Here is an 18,618-nt window from a genome sequence, read left to right on the forward strand (position 1 = left end):
ATGGTTTTTTTTGGTTTTTTTTTTTTAGCATTTCTTCTTCTGATCCCCACTATTGAACTGTACTTTGCAAGCTTCTAAAAAAACACAGTTCAGGTTTATGTTTTAGAAAAGCGAAGCTGGGTCTTCTATTATCCTAACCAGTTTGTCAATCCCAGACAGAAAACAGGGGCTTCTATTCCAGGCTCAAGGTTAAGATAAACTTTATGGGGGAATATTAAGGAATGACATTGAAAAGCTATGAGAAAAATGTATAAAGCGAAATTCAAAACACGAACCACATTTTCTGTTCCTACTGACACACCTGAAAAAGCAATAAGTGCAAACTTCAGGGATTTCCTGTCTAAGAATGGGAGGGACATGGTTTCTTTGGGTGTAGACCATTGTGGGTAACTATAAATAGTAAAATAAAACCAGCTCTTAGCCATGGACACCCTGAAGAATTTGAAAATACAAAAGAATTCCAGGTTGCCAACCTGGAAAATGTAGGTAAATTCTCTAAACCATGGGAGCCAATATAATCTCCACCAAACTCCTCCAACCTATTAGCATATTTTCAGTCTTATTGAGATTAAGCTGCAACCAATTCACCCTCACCCAAACCCTGATTCTTGTGGCCAGATACTAGGTAAGCCAATCAAATCACACCAAGTTGGCCCAATGAAATAGAAAGATATGAGTGTCATCCACATATTGAATCCTATGCAGCCCATAGCATTTCACTATCTCCTCCAATGGTCTCACATACATGTTGAACAGGAGCAGTGACAGAACAGAACCCTTTGGTACGTTTCATGAAAGGTATTCAAGGCAAATCACCACCAGTACCATCTGCGTCTTCTCAGCAAATGAAAAACCCAGACTCTGAAGAGGAAGTTTTAACCCACCTAGGGTTTGCAGCTGTGTCAATGATGCCACCTTGTGGTCCATATGATCAAAGGCAGCTGAGACTTCCGAATGAATCAACATGGACCTTTACTAGCACAGGATCTTTGTCCAGCAAAGTCATTGCAGCCTCCATGCCAGGTCTCTAACCTAACCCAGGGCAAGGAAGTCTGGCCAGGAGTTACCAAGTGCTTCAGTGTCACTTTCTTAATAACCTTTCCCAAAAAAGGAAAGTGAAAAACCAGGCAATAATTCGTGAGAATATTAACATCAAAGGAATTTTTTTTTTTAGCCTAACAATCTCTTCTTTAAGAGACATTTGCACCCGGTACTCTCATCCCAGTAAAGGATAATATGGCCTATGTCTTTCTGTTATTTATTTTAAAATATATTTAATGAAAACAGCCCACAACTCACATCCAGCTAGAACATTTTTTTAAAATCCTGTATTTCATAGTGTTGTAGCTATTACTAGAGTCATAGTTCACTTAAGATGATGTAAAATTTTATTAGCTGCATCCGATCTAAACTTAAATATAAAAACTAGCACAGGAAAGGATTTTTTTTCTGAACTTTGATCAGGAGGATCATTGTCCCCTTAAATATTTGGCAGTTTCTCCAATTCCCCACAGCACTTAGGTCAGTTGTCTTGGATGTAATATTCAGGAAGAGGAAGATTCCTATGGCCATGTTAAACACCATGTTAAGTGGCTAAGCACTGGAATAGATTGTCTAGGGAGGTTGTGGAATCTCCATCGCTGGAGATTTTAAGAGCAGGTTATCTGTCTGGGATGGGCTAGATAATAGTCCTGCCATGAGTGCAGGGGGCTGGACTAGATGACCTCTCGAGGTCCCTTCCAGTCTTATGATTCTATGATTCCATGTTTGAAGAGTGTTTATTTTGTTTCTTTGTATAGGCATTTTCTAGTTGAAACATGAAAAATATTGTTCAGGTGGGGTCTTTCCTATTTATGAATCTGTATGGCCAAGATGGCCACTGCTGGCTCAAAAAGCAGCAAACATTCTCTTCATCCATGAGCTGGCATGGGAAAATGAAACTGCCAGATAAAAGACGAAAAATGTGATAAGGGTATGTAGGTATCTTGTGAGTCTGATGATATCACAAACCACTTAAACTTCACTGTTTTTATTATCAGAACTCCATAATGTCTATGGAGTATTTTATCCCTGGTTTTCCTCTGTTGTGTTCTTTATATTTAATGGATACAGGTAACACTGACAGGTAGCTATGTTGTATTCTATATCCAGGCTTTGGACAATCTGTTTACTCAGCTTTGATTTCTTCTGTGTTAGATCTATTTCCTTAATCCTGTTTACTTCCTGGCATACATCCATGAAAAAATGATATTCCTTTGAAAAAACTGAAAATTTAAGGCACACCCATATCACTTTTAAAATACATTTCGAAAGAACTCACACTGGCCACATAATAAATATTCTCATGAAGATGGCCTTACATATTTTAGGTGATTTTATAGCACTTTCAATATGCATTTGAAAAAGTAAGTGTATAAATCATTGTAAACAGAAAAGATGTGAAGTTTTTTTGTTTGTTTTTAGTATAGCTTGGTTACCAAATTCTAAAATACCTGCTGGTGTTTGGTATCTCTTCTGCTCTCTTTCTGTTTCTCCTTTTTTATCTTCCTATTCTGTTTTAGTTTTCTTTCTAACTTTCTGTTTTGGCATGTGTGTTTAATTGTTGGCATTCAAGCATCTCATGCTTATTTTCCAAAGCAGTATCTTCAGTCCAGAGTAACATATGTGCATTTACATTTAAATTTCTCTGATTTCGATTCTTGTTTGGGGTTTTAAATTATTTCTTTAGTCACTTCATTGAAGTAACATGCTTCAAAACTTACTAAAATCTCACTCTTTAAGTCTCTATATAACACCACAGCACCCACATTTTTATAGATAGATTAGCTGGCTTTCTAATAAAACAGTCTTTCACCTTTCCATTTGAGCTGTGCAAAACCCAGCTGTTTTGTGCAAACGTTTTCTTCAGTTGTGATTTGAATGGGTTCACATCACCAAGTTTTTCTAGTACCTTCAGTGGGACTAGGGTCTGACCCAAACTGAAACTCAGGCTAAGTTCCTGCATTTCATCTAACTTTGAATCAGAACTTCCAGATGAGGATTTTTTCATGATTTACTATGGTGAACTATTAATCAACTTAGGTTTGAGCCCACACTCACTCACTACTGGACCATGATCACTTGAAATTCTTGTGGCCCTCACCAAACCATGCAATAAACATAGGTCTTTCTTTTGATCTCACTTACATCAGGGTAAGTGAAATCAGAATAAGGCCCATAGTCTGAAACTTTTATTGGTGTCAAAATCCAGAATTAGGTGTAATTTGCATGGTTATTTTATCTGGTTGCAAATTCTTCTTGTTCTCTATCTAAACTCTCCTATAGCATGTACACACAAACAAATTAACTCAGATCCTCTGCTGATGAAATTCAATTGACATCAATGGAACTATGCTGATTTACACCATCTGAGGAACCAATTCTCTGATTTTTTGTTCTGAGTGCAAGAAAACCTCAACCTGATTGGTTGAGTGAAGGCTAAGAGGGGGTGAATGAATGCAAAACCGTCAAGAATTTTGTAAAAGGAAAGTAAGTTTCCATGCAGGTTTATTTGCTGCAATGGTAGGGCTTTGAGGACAGGGTGAGAAAGCTGGAAATTTGCCAGACTTTTGGATTCTGAATTCAGATCCAGACCCAGCCTGAAATTTAGCCCTCCCTCATCCACCTATAAAATCCACTCCATGTTCTTGCTGAAACTGCTTTTCATATAATCAAAAGTCAGACGAAAATTATGTGATCATTGCCAAAGAAAAAGCTCTTTGATTGGAACCAGTCATTCATCATACCCCACACCTATCCTTTGTCTAATCTTCTACGGTTAAAAACATAACCCACTGGAGAGAGACTGTGCTACATTTCATGAACAGTCACTGCTGGCGCTAAGGGATAGTCCCATCTGTTATTTGCTCTTAGCTTTGCTTACTGATAAAACAGGAAGGACAGCTGGCTGATAGGCTTTTTGAAGCAAAAGGCTTCTCTCTTTCCTACAATTAATGTCTATAAATTATTTCTTCAGTAGACAATATGCATCCCACCTCAATTTCAAAATGATTTCTAGTAAATTAAAAATTACGTATCCTATACAAATTTTGCCTCACATAACTCTGACTGATGGAACTTTATAGCTGCTGTCCTTCTTTAACAAATATATTACATTGAACTCCTTCCAGCTACAGAGTCTCTTTTGATTACTAGGGTCTCAAATGTGTATATATTTCTCTGTGTTACTCAGATATACTGCCACACACAACATGTGTAAAGGAAATACTAAGGTTACATTTTGGTTGAAAGAGTCAGAAGGGAACTAGGGAGATAGAATGGGCAGGATGTTAGTACCTACAGTGCTGGGGGACAGAGGCAGCAATAAGGTCTCGGGGAGAACTGGGCTCTGCTTACTCTGCAATGACACTTGCTATGCCTTTTTTTTTTTTTAAGTGCTCTTATCTATCCAGGTACTTTTATGGCCCTCATAACCATCACCCTGGAACACGTCCCCATTGCCAGAGTTTGACGGTGTGTCTACACTGCAAGTGCTACGACCTGCAGCACACTTGCAGCGCTGCAGCTACGCCACTGTAGCACTGTAGTGTAGATGCTTGCTACAGCGACGGAAGGGGTTTTTCCATCACTGTAGTAAATCCATCCTTTCAAGAGGTAGGAGCTAGGTAGACAGAAGAATTCTTCTGTCAACCTAGCAGTGTCTACACTGGAGCTTAGGTCAGCTTAACTAGTCAGTGGTGTAGCTAGATTGACCTATATTCTAGGTATAGACCAGGCCTGTGAGGCAGGGGGACCCTAGCCACAGCCACCACACCTGCCCTCTCTGGTTCTCTGAATACTCCCAAAAGTACTTGTAGCCATCTTCCACCTTGTGCTCTGGATGCCATGGCCTTTCTCCTCAGAGCAGCTACACTGGAGAAGCTGGTAATGTGACTGAATAATTGTCTGGGTCTTTTTGTTTATTATTTTATTTTTAGATTTCATGCAGGAAGATTCTCCTGTCACTTACACTAGTGGAATGACTCCTGATTTACTCCTTTAAAGTCTGAGGGTTTTGGTGCAAAGGGATTATGCCCTCAGGCACTAATAGGATAAAATATTCCCAAGGATAGAAATGTGTGTGTTAGGGACACAGCCAAAGTGGTCTGTAAGCAACTCTCTCTCTCTCTCTCTCTCTCTCACACACACACACACACAATCATTTTTTGCCAAAGCCATTCTGTGGTACCACTTTTATTTTTGGGACCTCAAAAGGGAGACAGAATCAGAGATTACGGGAACTTCTGCCCTGTGTGAAAGTGTTTGTAGAGATGAATAGCACTTATTTATAAAGGAACAGTAAGGAATTAGAATTATATACATGAGAGGCGCCAAAGAAAACACCAGCAGGCAGTTTCAGTATGGTTACAGTAATACATAATATAGCTAATGATGCTATTTGGCTTCGATATAATGCGCTAGATTGTTTTAAATGGAGCTTAGCCAGTTTACACCAGCTGGAGGTTTGGCCCAATATATTTTTACAAGTTCTAGTTCTACTTATAATATAATTAGAGAATTCAGATGAATTATTGTCTTTAGTGCCACAAAATGGTTGGCTGTAGTTTAACAAAATGGTTCTTATATCAACAAACATGCTGGCAAAGAAGATTTTTCACTTTTATGAAGGAGAAGGATTTTCTCCAACTGGCAGCCAAAGATAATGTTTGCCTGTTCCATATACCGTGTCTAGTATATTTACTTCAGGTGGACTCATGAGTGAGTGTAGGTTCTAAAAGATATCTGTGACAGCCACAAAAGGGTTAAGCAGCTGTCATCAACTACAGCTAAGAGTGTGCAGCCCTCAGGATCACCAATCAGTAAATGGCAATTTGTTGATATAATGCTTTTGTCTGTGTTTCATTCCTGAGTGTGCATTGTCTCTCATTGTCTTACTGTGAGGAGGGTAGTGTGAGGGGATTCTGGAACTATTGGGAACATTCCTCGTTCAATTTACTCATGTGGTTGAATTTAGCTCTTAATAAGCTTGTTATTTTTCAAATTATTTGCTCAAATTTTTCATACTATTTCTCCAAGTTTGGCAGACATTATAGAAGACACTGATAGATATAACACAAGGGTAGGAGGTAAGCAAAGGAACTTGGCTTCTCCATTTAAAATCCAGCCAGCTAGCAAGAACATGGACCTACTTCACAGCAATGGCCAAGTGTTAAACAGAAAATCCATAGATAATATTTGTGCCCACCCTGTTGTGAATTTAAGGATTTTAGTGCCTTACTTTCAAAGACTGATGATTGTCTATTTGTCTAACACAAATAATAAACATGGGAATAGTGTTTCCTATGCGGAAATTGATCTCTCTCTCTCTCTCCTTTCTGTTAGATAGTAACCATGGCATTGCTAAATATGTGTGTTACTAAGTAATCCCCCTTATTCAGTGCATTGACTCAGGCTTGATGTTCAAAATCATTAAGAGATCTTTAGACACTTTCCAGTTTGCCAAACAAACACAACATACAGTACTGCTACCTGACTTTAAACCCCATCAGTATGGTGCTTGCCAGGCACATGTTTTCTCTTTGTGCAGCTCAAAAACAGTTGGCAGAGTGTCAATTTTGAGAATGGGGAGCTATTTGATGGATATGGACCCTGGACACAGATAATATACAGTTTCCTTTGCTATATAGTTTAAAGCAATATTTAAAACTTTGTGATGAAAAGTTAATTTTTTGACATTATAAAGCCTAACAGTATTATAGAATCTGGACACATTCTGTCACATGCACCGTGACAGACGGTGACACATAATGAACTAGTTTTTCGAACAGAGATGCACAGTATAGTGAAGTACTGTAGTTGTTTGATAACACCACATTGTTCTGACAATGTCATATCAGCTGCTTTGCCTAAATAAACATCTTACAGGAAAATAAATAGATTGCCTCTTAACAGTGCCAATTCAGCCACAGATACCTCAGCACAACTACTTCATAAGTAAGTAATTACACCACCTTGTTTTTGTATTACCAGGTCTTCTCATTTCCCTCTTCCCATTTCCAGCCCCATTGTTCATTACTCTCACTCTTTAGATTGCAAGCTCTATGAGGCAGGACCGTGACCTTTTTCTTTGTTTTGTTAGCACACTTTGGGGTGCTGTATAAATAATAAACTAAACAATAACACATCGCTGTCTTCTTAAAATAATCCAAGGGAATCTCAGCTGAGAGACTGTATACAAATACTCACGAATAGCATGGGTATTCTATACTTCTAGTACCCATTAGTCTGACTAACATACACATCCCTACCTCACTTAACTCACTACTGTTAGTAGAGGCCTCTGAGATTTTTCAGATGGAAAGTGTTATTAAAGTGCAAAATACTTTTCAATTTTGCCTTTTCCACTAAGACCTTGTCTACTGTGTGGATTTGCTTTGATTTCACCCAGACACTAATGTAGCTGAACCACTGCAAAGTGCAAACCCCTACTATAGACAAGGCCAATTACAATTTGAAGTGGAGCTCACCCTGGTTTCATGTAGAGATAAGCTTCACTGGTGCAAATCACAGCTTATAGATATTTATCCTCTCTATCCTAAGGGTTTCCACTGGTGCAGTTATGCTGGTAGTTGAAATCAGGACAAATCTCCAAAATAGAAAACCTAGACAGTGCTACTGCTGAATTTGTAATATTCCTTATTTCTGTCTATCCCTAGAGCACTGGATTCTGCTTAACAGCAGCCCAGATATTGACAACTGCTGGTTAATAGCATCATTTTGCTGGGAACCAATCTTGTCCTGGTAATGTTAATGGGATTTGGATATTGGCAAGGGCATGCCACGTATTAATAACACTCTTCGGAAGAAAGGCCCCAGCCGCCAGCAAGTTTGTGGAGCTGCAGCAGGCTGGGATGTGCCTACCCCGGCTGCAGCCCCACAAACCTGCCTGTGGCTGGTGCTCAGCCCATCCCAGTGCTTCCTGCTGGGGCAGCAGCCTCACAAACTTGCCTGTGCACAGGCACTGCACAGGAAGTAAGTTGCTGTGGGGTGGGGAAGGAGGCTGTGGGAAGGACAGTAATGGGGAAGGGCGGGGGGCTGCTGCAGCAGCCTGGATGCTGCTGCTGCATGTCCTCTACCTCTCCTTGAGTTCTCCAGGCTGGACCTAGGGAAGGAAAGGCTGGGATGTGCTTAGCCCCAACCCCAAAGAGCAGAGGGATCAGTATGGTGCAACCCCACATGCCTCCAGCACTCCCACTTCCCATGGAAAGCCCAAGAAGCCCTCCCTGGCTGCAGGTAGGTTTGCAGGCTGCAGCCAGGTCCCAGGGCTTTCTTCCCTGGCTGCAGCCCCACAAACCTGCATTCTGCTTATTAGTAACTGCCAGAACTTTTTGCTGGCAGCTGAGGGGTTGTTAATAAGTGGAATCTTCTGTATATAGGGAATCATCAACAAATGCTGCAGCAATTATACATTATTAAGGCAATTGAAAAGATCATAAGGGTGAAGCCGTTATTATGGGCCCAGTCCAGCCTGCACTAGAACTTTGGCCATGGTTTTTAGTGGGAACAGGACCAGACTCATTCATGATTATTACCCTTGATTATTATGCCCTTAAGCTGCTGTATTGTAAGTTACTCATGAAAGAGACTCCAGAGTAGCAGCCGTGTTAGTCTGTATCCGCAAAAAGAAGAACAGGAGGACTTGTGGCACCTTAGAGACTAAATTTGTTAGTCTCTAAGGTGCCACAAGTCCTCCTGTTCTTCTTTTTTATGAAAGAGACTGAACTTTTTTCTGTGTCTTCCCTGAGACCACTGTCAGTGCTAATAACGATAATATAGATTAACAGGGAAATAATGGTCCCACAGGTAGGGTGTGACTGAGAGTTAAAAGTCCACATTCTGCTTAGTATTTAAGAGAGAGCTGCACTGAAACAAAAGTAAGCTGTTGGACAAGGTTGAGTTTTGAAATCAGCCCTTTATTGCAGCTCTTGGCATTGCTCTGGCTTTCGGTAATCTGTCTAGCCTCTCTGCTTCCTGTTGGACATGCTAGTCATGCACATCACTACTAGTATCAGCAGGGACTACTTAACATGTGCCAAATTTTATTCCAGAAGTGTGAGCCAGCTCTGTGCTGCACATATGCCAGGCTCCTTCAGTCCTCCCTCTCTCACACTTTGCAGAGGGAAATACACACATTCATAGTCAATCTATTTTGGGGAGCCATAACTCAAGCTGTGAAATTCCAAGGGATGGGATCTGTGTATTGTTTCCCCCACTACAGTAATAATAATTCCCTACCTTTCAGGGATGTTGTGAGGATAAATACATTACTGACTGGGAAGTGCTTTGTGATCTACTGATGAAAAGTGCTAAATAAAATCTAGGTGTTATTATTAATATTACTATTACAGTATGTTATTCCACACTTTTTTCTTTTACAAAATCTAAGGCCAGATCGTGAGGTCCTCATTCTCGCTCCACTCAGGCAAATACCTTATTAAAGCCAATGTGAGGTTTACTTGAGTAAGGTGTTTAAGATTTGGTCCATATTGTTTCTCCTAAAGATCATTTAACAGGCTGATTTATTGGCACACCAGAAAGACTGTTAGTGTCGGTGGTGACAAGCTAACCTCTCTATCAGGTTGTCTATGGAAGATGTGCGTATACCAGAAAGTGATTGGTGCTACAGAGACAACGCATTTCAACAGAAGTCAGATCCAAGCAGTTGTTTTTTAGACCATGGGGAATAAGATTATGACAGAGAGCTGTACAGCATGGATACAGTTCTATCAATAGCTTAACCTATCTAATATCCCACTTCACACACTGTGGCTTTCCTAACTGAATATTTTCAGTAGAAATTCAGAACCATATTATATATCTAAGTTGCAAAACAAAGGAGCTCTTAACATTTCCAGTAAGTAGTAGCTAATTCAATTAAACCATAACACTGGAGTGGCCATCGCTGCTCTAAATTTAGGATCCTCATGAGCATCTCACCTCCCACGTGTTAAATTACCTGGGAAGCGGAAGGAGACACTTATCAAAAACCTTTCACAGCATGTGGTAAGTCATGGGTCTGCAATATCTTCCTCTCTACAGTGCAGGGCAGGTGGAGAAGCAGATTGGTTAAGGGATGGTGCCCGGTCCAGGGATCTATGGCAAAACCTGAGCCAACGTGTCTGGATTTTTGGCCAAACAGGGGGAGCCAATTTCCCTCTGCATGCATCATAAGTCTCGCCAAGTAGCCGGCAGAATGGTGGCTTTCCATTACTTGCTGTGTGCTCCTGCTCCCCTCCTCCCCCTTATCTAATCCCTGGATGCTACGGAGATGGAGAAGATGTTCATAGAGAAACAATCTGCATTAGTTTATATAGAGAGAAATTTGCTGCATGAGTTGGGTCCATTTCCTTTGTAGCATGCCATGCCTGCTTGTCTGCTAGCCATGTGCTCCCTCCTTCCTAGTCATGAGGAGCAGAGTTCATACATTGGTCTCATGAAGGAGGGGTGCAGGTGTTAGCATGATAGCACATATCTACATTGTCCCTCTGCACAGTACTACAACCCTTCCTGTCTCTTGCACATTGCACAGAAGAGTAGAGTACTGTACATGGGCCTTAAATGGTACCAGTCATGAAATCTCATGTCATCTGAAAGGGATGACCCTCTCTGCACAACTTCCTGACTTAAAGGAAATTCATTCATTCATTCGATAGTTCTGATGTACACAAAGAGAACTACACACGCACAGATGGGACTTAGCAGAGGATAGCAAAGGATACTCTTTCTTGTCCTTAAATAAATCCTAAATAAATCCTATCCTTAAGCTCTATCATGTTTCTTACCCTAATTAATTCATCTGTTAGCCTGATTTTATGTAGCATTGACTCACTGAGAGAAATATCAAGGAGTTCATGGATGTATAGTCTGAATTTCTCCTTCCTTAGTTTCAAACTAGGTCTATGGATTATTTATCCAGTCCCTTGATGAGCATAGTCCTCCCTTGATCTTTATATAAACTTCTTCTGGGACTTGTATAATGTCATCAGATCTCCCTGTCATCTTCATTCTAGGTTTGGAGATATTATGGTGTGATGCTGAGTCAGCGAGAGTTAAGTAACCAGCAGGCTGAGTGACCCTTAAAAGCAACCCTTAAAGAGATATAGAAGAGACTGAAATGGTAAACAGGTTCATTCCTTGCAGACAGTTATCAAAGCCATGTTAAATAGACTAGAATCCTTGATATGTAAGCCTGTATTGTTAAAGGATCAAAAGTAAATACTAATTGTATTTGTCTGTGTTTACCTACATCTTGGTAGAAGTTTAATGTTGTGATCTAATTAGATTGTAGATGCTAAACTTCTGTTCCTGTCTATAATGTTTCATTACTGTATTCTATTCTATTCTATTCTATTGATTCAGAGAACAAAAGGAGTATATTATCATTTAGATGGGACTTATGGTATAATAATGTTATTGACCTCATTTCTCTTTGAAAATTGTAGTAAACTCCCTCTGAACTGTTTGATAGTTAATTGCCTTCTGCTAATGAACTTGTTACCCATGTATGCCTAGGAAACAGAGCTTAGCTTCAAAGTAACAATATACATTACCTATTCTTCATCTAAGAAAGGCCCTGCTGAGGTGACGACTTTCTGTAACTATAACAAGGCTTCAGGCCTGATCCTTTTTTGTCTCAGATCTGCTTAAACCTTGACAGGGAAAGTCTAAGCCCATAAGATTGAGGTCTCCAGATTTACTCTGGATCCAGCATGGAATTCTCATGGAAGAATTTGTACAAACTCTGCACATGGACTGCCGTTGGACTATATCCCTTTAAATTGACTCCAGAACGACTTTTATAAATCAGCAGCCTCACCATCTTTGCTATGAAACTGACCTAAGAATTTTACTCATTTCTGTATGTATATTGATTTTTTAACCATAGCAACTCTCTTTCTTTTCTTTTTTATTAATAAATCTTTGATTTAGTTAATAAGAATTGGCTGTAAACGTGTATTTGGGTAAGATCTGAAATATTCATTGACCTGGTGAATAATGTGTCCAATCTCTTGGGATTGATAGAACTTTATATATGGTGAAGAAGGTTTTTAGTAACCTTCACTATATTAGACTTGGCTGGGTGGGCTGGATTGCTTAAAGACACTGAATTTTGGTTTCATGGTAACCAGTAAGGTATTACAGAAGCTGTTTGGTTACTGACTTGGTGAAATCTAATTATAGAATAAACCACCAGTTTCGGGGATAATGGCCCTATTCCGTGCAGTTTGCCCTGAGTAAGCATTCTCAGTGTGGCCCCTCCAGGCACAATGGTGACATATGGTCTCAAAGTCTTTCTGCCTAACACATTCATTTAATTCCCCACATTAGTCTTTTTACCCTCCTCTGAACTTTTTTTTAAAAATCCTTCTTCAAACTATTAGTATTAAACTAACCAACCAACACTACATTTGTTGGTTTTATATTGGGGTGTCATTTTCTCTCCTTGGATTCGTGACCTGTAATCCCCTGGTCTTCTAACAACTCATGTCTTTGACAATAACTGCCTCAAAGCCAGCAGTATTTTAAGACAGAACATACAGTACAGGTTGTGCAACAGCCAGGTCTACAAGCCTCTGGTGCATTATGGCCAATTGCAGGATTCTTTTGGATATTCTGGAATGTCAGTCTCCTTTTATCACAGTTTGTCATCAACATTGTTTTTGCTTGTGTTGCAATAGCATTACATTCTGTGTAATTGAGTTTCAGGATGGATGCATCAGGAGACTGAGTGGATATTTCCTTGGGTTTGCAAGCCTTGTCACAATGTGCCTAAATGTTCTTTGCCTTGACTACCCTGCTGCTTCTGGCATGAGAATAAACATTTGTTTAGAAAAGATCAATGAAAGTAAGATGTGTAACAAGAAGGGCTTCTGCTCTGGAAAATGAAATAAAACATAGGGAAGAAAATACCAACCCCTTAGTGAAGCAATCCTCATGAGAAATTATCTTATAGCCTACAAGCAAATAGAGTAATGCCATTCACAAGTGAAGAATTCACAAGGTAGTTTCCTTTCTCAAATGAATCTCATATTTGATAAACCAAGAGGCAATTGGCAGAAACTTGTATTCAGTTTCCGAAATGTACAACTGCATTGTGTTTCTAGAGTTGCTCATGTCCGATAATTTTTAACCCACTGCAATCCCTAGCTGGTGCATGTGGACATTTTCTCAAGATTATTAAATATATTATTTCATTCCCTTGATGCTATAATTAAAGATTTTGGTATGTGTCCCCAATACCTTGCAATTAACATGACAATAGAAAAAAGTCATACTTTTAAAAGAATGATGGAGAAAACTTCTTAATATAATCCACATCAATGAGAATTCTTCAACAGAGCTGCCAAATGTACTATAATCTGTAATCATTTCAACATTTTTTTTAAACACTCTGCTGGAATTTACTGAACCAGAGCAATCCTGTCTAGAAAGTAGGAAATTCAAAGATTCACTTCAGTCTCCTTGCAATCTCTTCTGATTGAAATGAAAATACATAGAAAGATTAGACAGATATATCAAACAACCTACATTAAATGCAATGTTAGAATTGAAAATCAAGCATCAAAAGTGAGGAATTTTCAAAATTTAAAGTGTATCCCAGAATATTAACTTGCTCAGATTGCACTTCCTATGGGCCAGACTCACCAGCACGCTCTGACTGCTTTGCACTACTCTGGAAAAGCAAAGTCACCATAAATCTTGTTTATGAAGCCAGGTTTATGGCTACTTTTTTGCACTGATGCCAGACAGTCTGAATGTACTGATAAATCTGGCACAGTGGGTGAGATTTTCAAAAGTGACTATGTGATTTAGGAACATAAATCCCAGTCACCAGTTCTCCCTAATTATTCTCTGGTTCTCACAAAAATGAATGATAATGCTGTCATATCCAAATGGGAGTATTGCATATTCATTTTGCATGGAAGAGAATGACCTGATTGTGCCACATGTTTGAGTTAATATTATCATCCCTTTGCTGAGAGGTAGCAGATGTCAGTGCCTTCCAGGTTGGTTTCCTGAAAGAGGAGAAATCAGGGACATAGAAACTGGGTATTTTCTCTGTGCATTTTGTTTATTTACATTTTATATACCAGTCCTTGAACAGTGGTCAAACAGCATACAGGCAAATCCCCTTTCTCAGAAATCTTAACTCACACACCAGCCCCCAGTTCCCAGAATATACTCTAGCCCAATAACTGACTCTTCCTAGGGAGATTAAGGCAGAAAACAAATGATCTTGCTGTTTGCAATATCTTCCTTACACTTCCAAAGAACCCAGAGCACAAAACTTACAACAATACAGTATTTCTTCCAAGACTGAACACTAAGAAATAGAACTGATAAGACTGTGTAACAGTTCCATCTGGTGACTCCCACTATAACAACAATGTGGGAGCAACTTTAACTTTTGGGATGTTCTAACTTTGAGAGCGCTTGATTTTTCAATTTTAACATTGCATTAGAGCTTGCTGTTTGTTTGTTTCATTTCTCTTTCTTTTCTTGAATGAAAGATGTGCTAAGTCTTCATATGGAGGGTACAAAGGCAATATGACATGCTACCCTTTTGCATTACAGGCTTTTGTGAAACTTCTAACTGCACTGTTTTAACCAAACCAAAACATTGGGTGCATTTCATAGTAGTCACACATCATCTCCATAAACAAAAACAAAATTAGTGATTACTGTTGCTACCATTTATACTTCCCACTTCGGTGGTTCTACAATTACTGTGCCATTCGTGTTCTGTGGCTATAGGAATAAAATAGCTCTTATTACTTTTAAAAAATTCATAATTAATATTGTCATATTTATTGATAGACATTAATAGATATAATTGACAAGTTAAGCCCCCAATCCATCCCTATTCAGCAAAGCACTTAAGCAGGTGTTTATAGTTAAGCATGTGCTTAAGTCTTTGCTGACTAGGGATGATTTTAAGCACACAGAAAAATGTTTTTTTCAGAATTGGAGCCTAACAGAAGAAAACATTCTTACATTCAAAATGATGGGCACAATATATCTGTCCCTCATAGACTCAGGTGCAACTTTTCACACTTCTACATCTGAGGGCAGAGTTCTGGTTTTCCTTGCACAAGACATCATGTTGACACCAGCCAAAAGGATAATGCATCATACTATTGTGTTACAGTTACATTTAAATCTTGCAAACCTGGCATCTTACTTATCAAAAAGGTACAGATTAGAACAACATACCAGAGGAAAAAGCCATTATAAAGCTACACAGAGATAAGCCACACACAGAAGCTGTGGGAGTGGGGAACTCTTGCTGGATTGTCAAAGAAAAAAGAAAAAAAAATCAATAGAAGGTCTAACAGCCACATATTCCCCGTATAGGAGAAATTATAGACTGAATGCAAGGATCTCCTTCAACCTTTACTCTGCAGGAAAGGTGTAATTTTCAGCCTCATTATCATTCAAATATCACTGATCTCATTAGTCATCTTACTATTATAATTGATACTGCTATGCTATGTGCCTGCATTCCAGCTTTTAACTTAGCTGCTAGCAAACAGGGATTGGAATTAATGAGCTCGTCTAAAGTTGGCTTTTGCTTTGTGAAATTTCTTCAGAAATCTAAACACATTTTATAAATGGTGCAAAACATTTTTCCTCTGGAAGACTTCTTTCAATGTCAGTGCATTTTGCAAAAGGGCCTGAGGACAGAGGTCATTTCACAGGTTTCACAGTCATGTTCATAAAATAATTTGAAACTGCCCATTTTTAAGAAGTGAAAAAAATGAGTATTAGATTCCAAGTGCTTTAGTTTCCTCCCCTCATCTCTTTCCTCCATCTTCTCTCTGCATCTCACAATAAACTCAACGGCATACCTATTGATTAAATGAAGTCAACCCTAAGTCAAAGTATAAAAAAGAGAGAAAAATATCAAAGACATTTATTAAAAGGTACAAGAAAGATAAATGGAGTTGTTATAGCTGTTGTGGGAGCAAACATTGTAACTAGGGTTGCAAAAAAGTTTCCATAATAATGGCCTATTTTCAATTGCTTATATTTGTCTGAAACTTTCACCTACAATTTGGAGGTGCTTTATGTCTTGATCCAAAACTCAATGAAGACAATAAGAGTCTTCCAGTTGAATCAGTAGGCTTTGAATCAGGCCCCAAGACCAGAGCTTCAGTCAAGCAGAAGTTAGCAGTTCTTCATGTCATCATAAATTATTCCAAGTTAAAAAAAAAAAAGACGGAGTTAAGAGCTAGCATATGCACAATAAATTAGGGTATTTATGTGAACATGTCTATGTACATATTATCTTATAATTTGATGTGCTTTGATTTCCTACATGTTTCCATTTTTTCTCCCTCCCATTGCACTTTCTCCTGCATTACAAGACATCAGAGTTCTGTGTTTATCTTTAATTTTGGTATTGCCTGACTCTAAGTGCTTATCTTTGCAACTTTAACATTGTTTTAAACACAAGGGTTTTTATCATGTATTTCTGGGGGGAGGTGAGGGTATTTGCATTTAATATTTAAATGTAATACATTATTGCAGTGTGAAAATCCCTCATTAAGAATAATGCCTTTCAAAACCATAGTGCTACTGTTAAAATGAAATTGAAGTGGAATATTTGGATTTCAAAGATTAACAACAGGAACATAAACTGAGTTGCAAATAAAATCAAGTCAACCCAATACTTCTTGGCTTTCCAAGAAGAGCCATTCCAGATATAAATATATTCAACAGAGTGTTTGTTTTTATTGAAAAATATGACTCAAGAACTATTAATACACTTAACCCCAATGATCATTAAAATGAGCAATCACAAAATCTGAACTAAAAATATATAAATCTCAGCCTTCTGTGTGTTCATCAATAATGGAATGCATATAAATTTTACTGCCAGCTGATTAAATTTATGGCAGTGAAATAAGGATCAGGTGGGAATACACTAAAATGAATAAGCCAGGCCCTCAGTCCGTGTCTCTGAATGCAGTGCCTCAGACTGCAACAGATGACATCTGTGTAGTGTGGATTCCACAAGCTTTTGGTGGAGCCAGGATTATGGAAAAAAGGCTTTGGGCATCTTAAGCAACAGACACATCTGACCATGGCCTGGAGCGGAGCACTTTTGAAGGTGCCATTTTGCAGGAGCAGGGGAGCAGCAGCAAGAGGAGAAGCCAGTTGGACAGGGAGCACTAATATGTGACTAACTATCTAGCACAGTGGTTCTCAACTAGGGGGATGTGTATCCCTGGGGGTATGCAGAGGTCTTCCAGGAAGTACATCAACGCATCTAGATATTTGCCTAGTTTCACAACAAGCTATACAAAAAAGCACTAGGGAAGAGAATTCACATTCCGACTGCCTAGCCCCTAAAAGTAGGGCCAGCTCCCCCAAAACCTCTACAGTAGTGGTGGACCCTCCAAGTAACTGTTTCCCCTTTTGGGGACTACATGACAATGAAAGTAAGGGACACAAAGATATGGCAAGTGAATTTCTAAATGAGTCACGCTTTACTCACAGACAAAGCACAAGAGATATACAGATCTATGGAAACATAACAAAAACTTGCACGTAAAACCCTCCTTCCAGTGACCCACCACTCTTAGATCCCTTTAGGTTTTGGACCCTCCTGTCCTCATGCACAGCCTTGCCTTCTGCTCTCTTCTCTCTCTGTCTCTCAAAAAATCTGTGAGACAGCCTTCCTTTTAAAAGATTCCTGTCCCCCATCTGATGACTCTCCTCAGTGTCTGCAAGTCTCTCACCAGGTGATCCATTGCTTGGTTACATGTATACCCAGGAGAATACGTACCTTTGGGCTGCAACTAGCACATTGTCCTAGGATGGTTCCCTTTGGTTAAAGATTCCTGATTGCTCATTTGTTAGCTCTCTGCCAGCACTTCCAGGAATCCCAGTTCTATTTAGAGATTAAAAGGCAACAGTGAAAGTACAGTACAGTTTTACAATCAAAATAGCGTTCACAAAACAATTTGTAGTTTGATATAGATACATACTTATATACATTACTCCATTACATCTGTACCCCAATAGGAAAAAGAACAGAGCAGTGGGAACTTCCTGTGTACCTCAGGGATGTTCTTCCACCTCTTTTTGAGAAAGGTAAACACAGATGTAGTCAGTGATTTAAACTTCAGCATTCATACAGTAAACATTCCCAATAATTACCACAAAACAGTTTTCATGACAACATAACAGTCCAGTGTCAAATTCATTTTACAAATTGCCTTCCTGTGGATCCCATGGGAGAGGTACACTTGGGAATATATCTCCCCCCTCCCAAATGCTCTTGTCACCCCAATATTCCTGATTAGTTGGGTGACCACAAGAGTCTTAACATTATGCAGAGCAGGTTTAATCATGCAATGCCTTTGGAAGATGGGGGATGCACATATTTTTGTGGGGTTGAGTCCTGAAACCTTCCCCTGAGCCAAGTTTTGTTAGCCACCCCACCCTTACATAGGCCATTTACATTTTCACTGACCATCATACAGTTATAGACTTGGGGAAGAATTTCCCATCTCTCCTAGCTACTGCTTTCTCTGCAGTCTTCCAAGAAGT

The 18,618-nt window shown here is 39.2% G+C and overlaps 1 protein-coding gene across 2 annotated transcripts in view; it reads right to left on the reverse strand.

Moving 5' to 3' along the window:
- SLC7A11 (solute carrier family 7 member 11) overlaps nt 1-18,618 on the reverse strand; it is a 117,248-nt gene that overhangs the window by 3,399 nt on the left and 95,231 nt on the right. Inside the window, exons 14-15 of one of the 2 annotated variants that reach the window (XR_006174442.2) lie at nt 18,054-18,146; nt 17,852-17,956 (exon numbers count right to left, since the gene is read on the reverse strand). The gene's annotated coding sequence lies outside the window, so the exon portion shown is untranslated. The remainder of the gene's footprint in view (nt 1-17,851; nt 17,957-18,053; nt 18,147-18,618) is intronic. The other variant, XR_010601354.1, reaches the window with a different exon arrangement.

Source organism: Chrysemys picta, chromosome 5, assembly GCF_011386835.1.
Source record: "Chrysemys picta bellii isolate R12L10 chromosome 5, ASM1138683v2, whole genome shotgun sequence".
Classification (NCBI taxonomy): domain Eukaryota; kingdom Metazoa; phylum Chordata; order Testudines; family Emydidae; genus Chrysemys; species Chrysemys picta.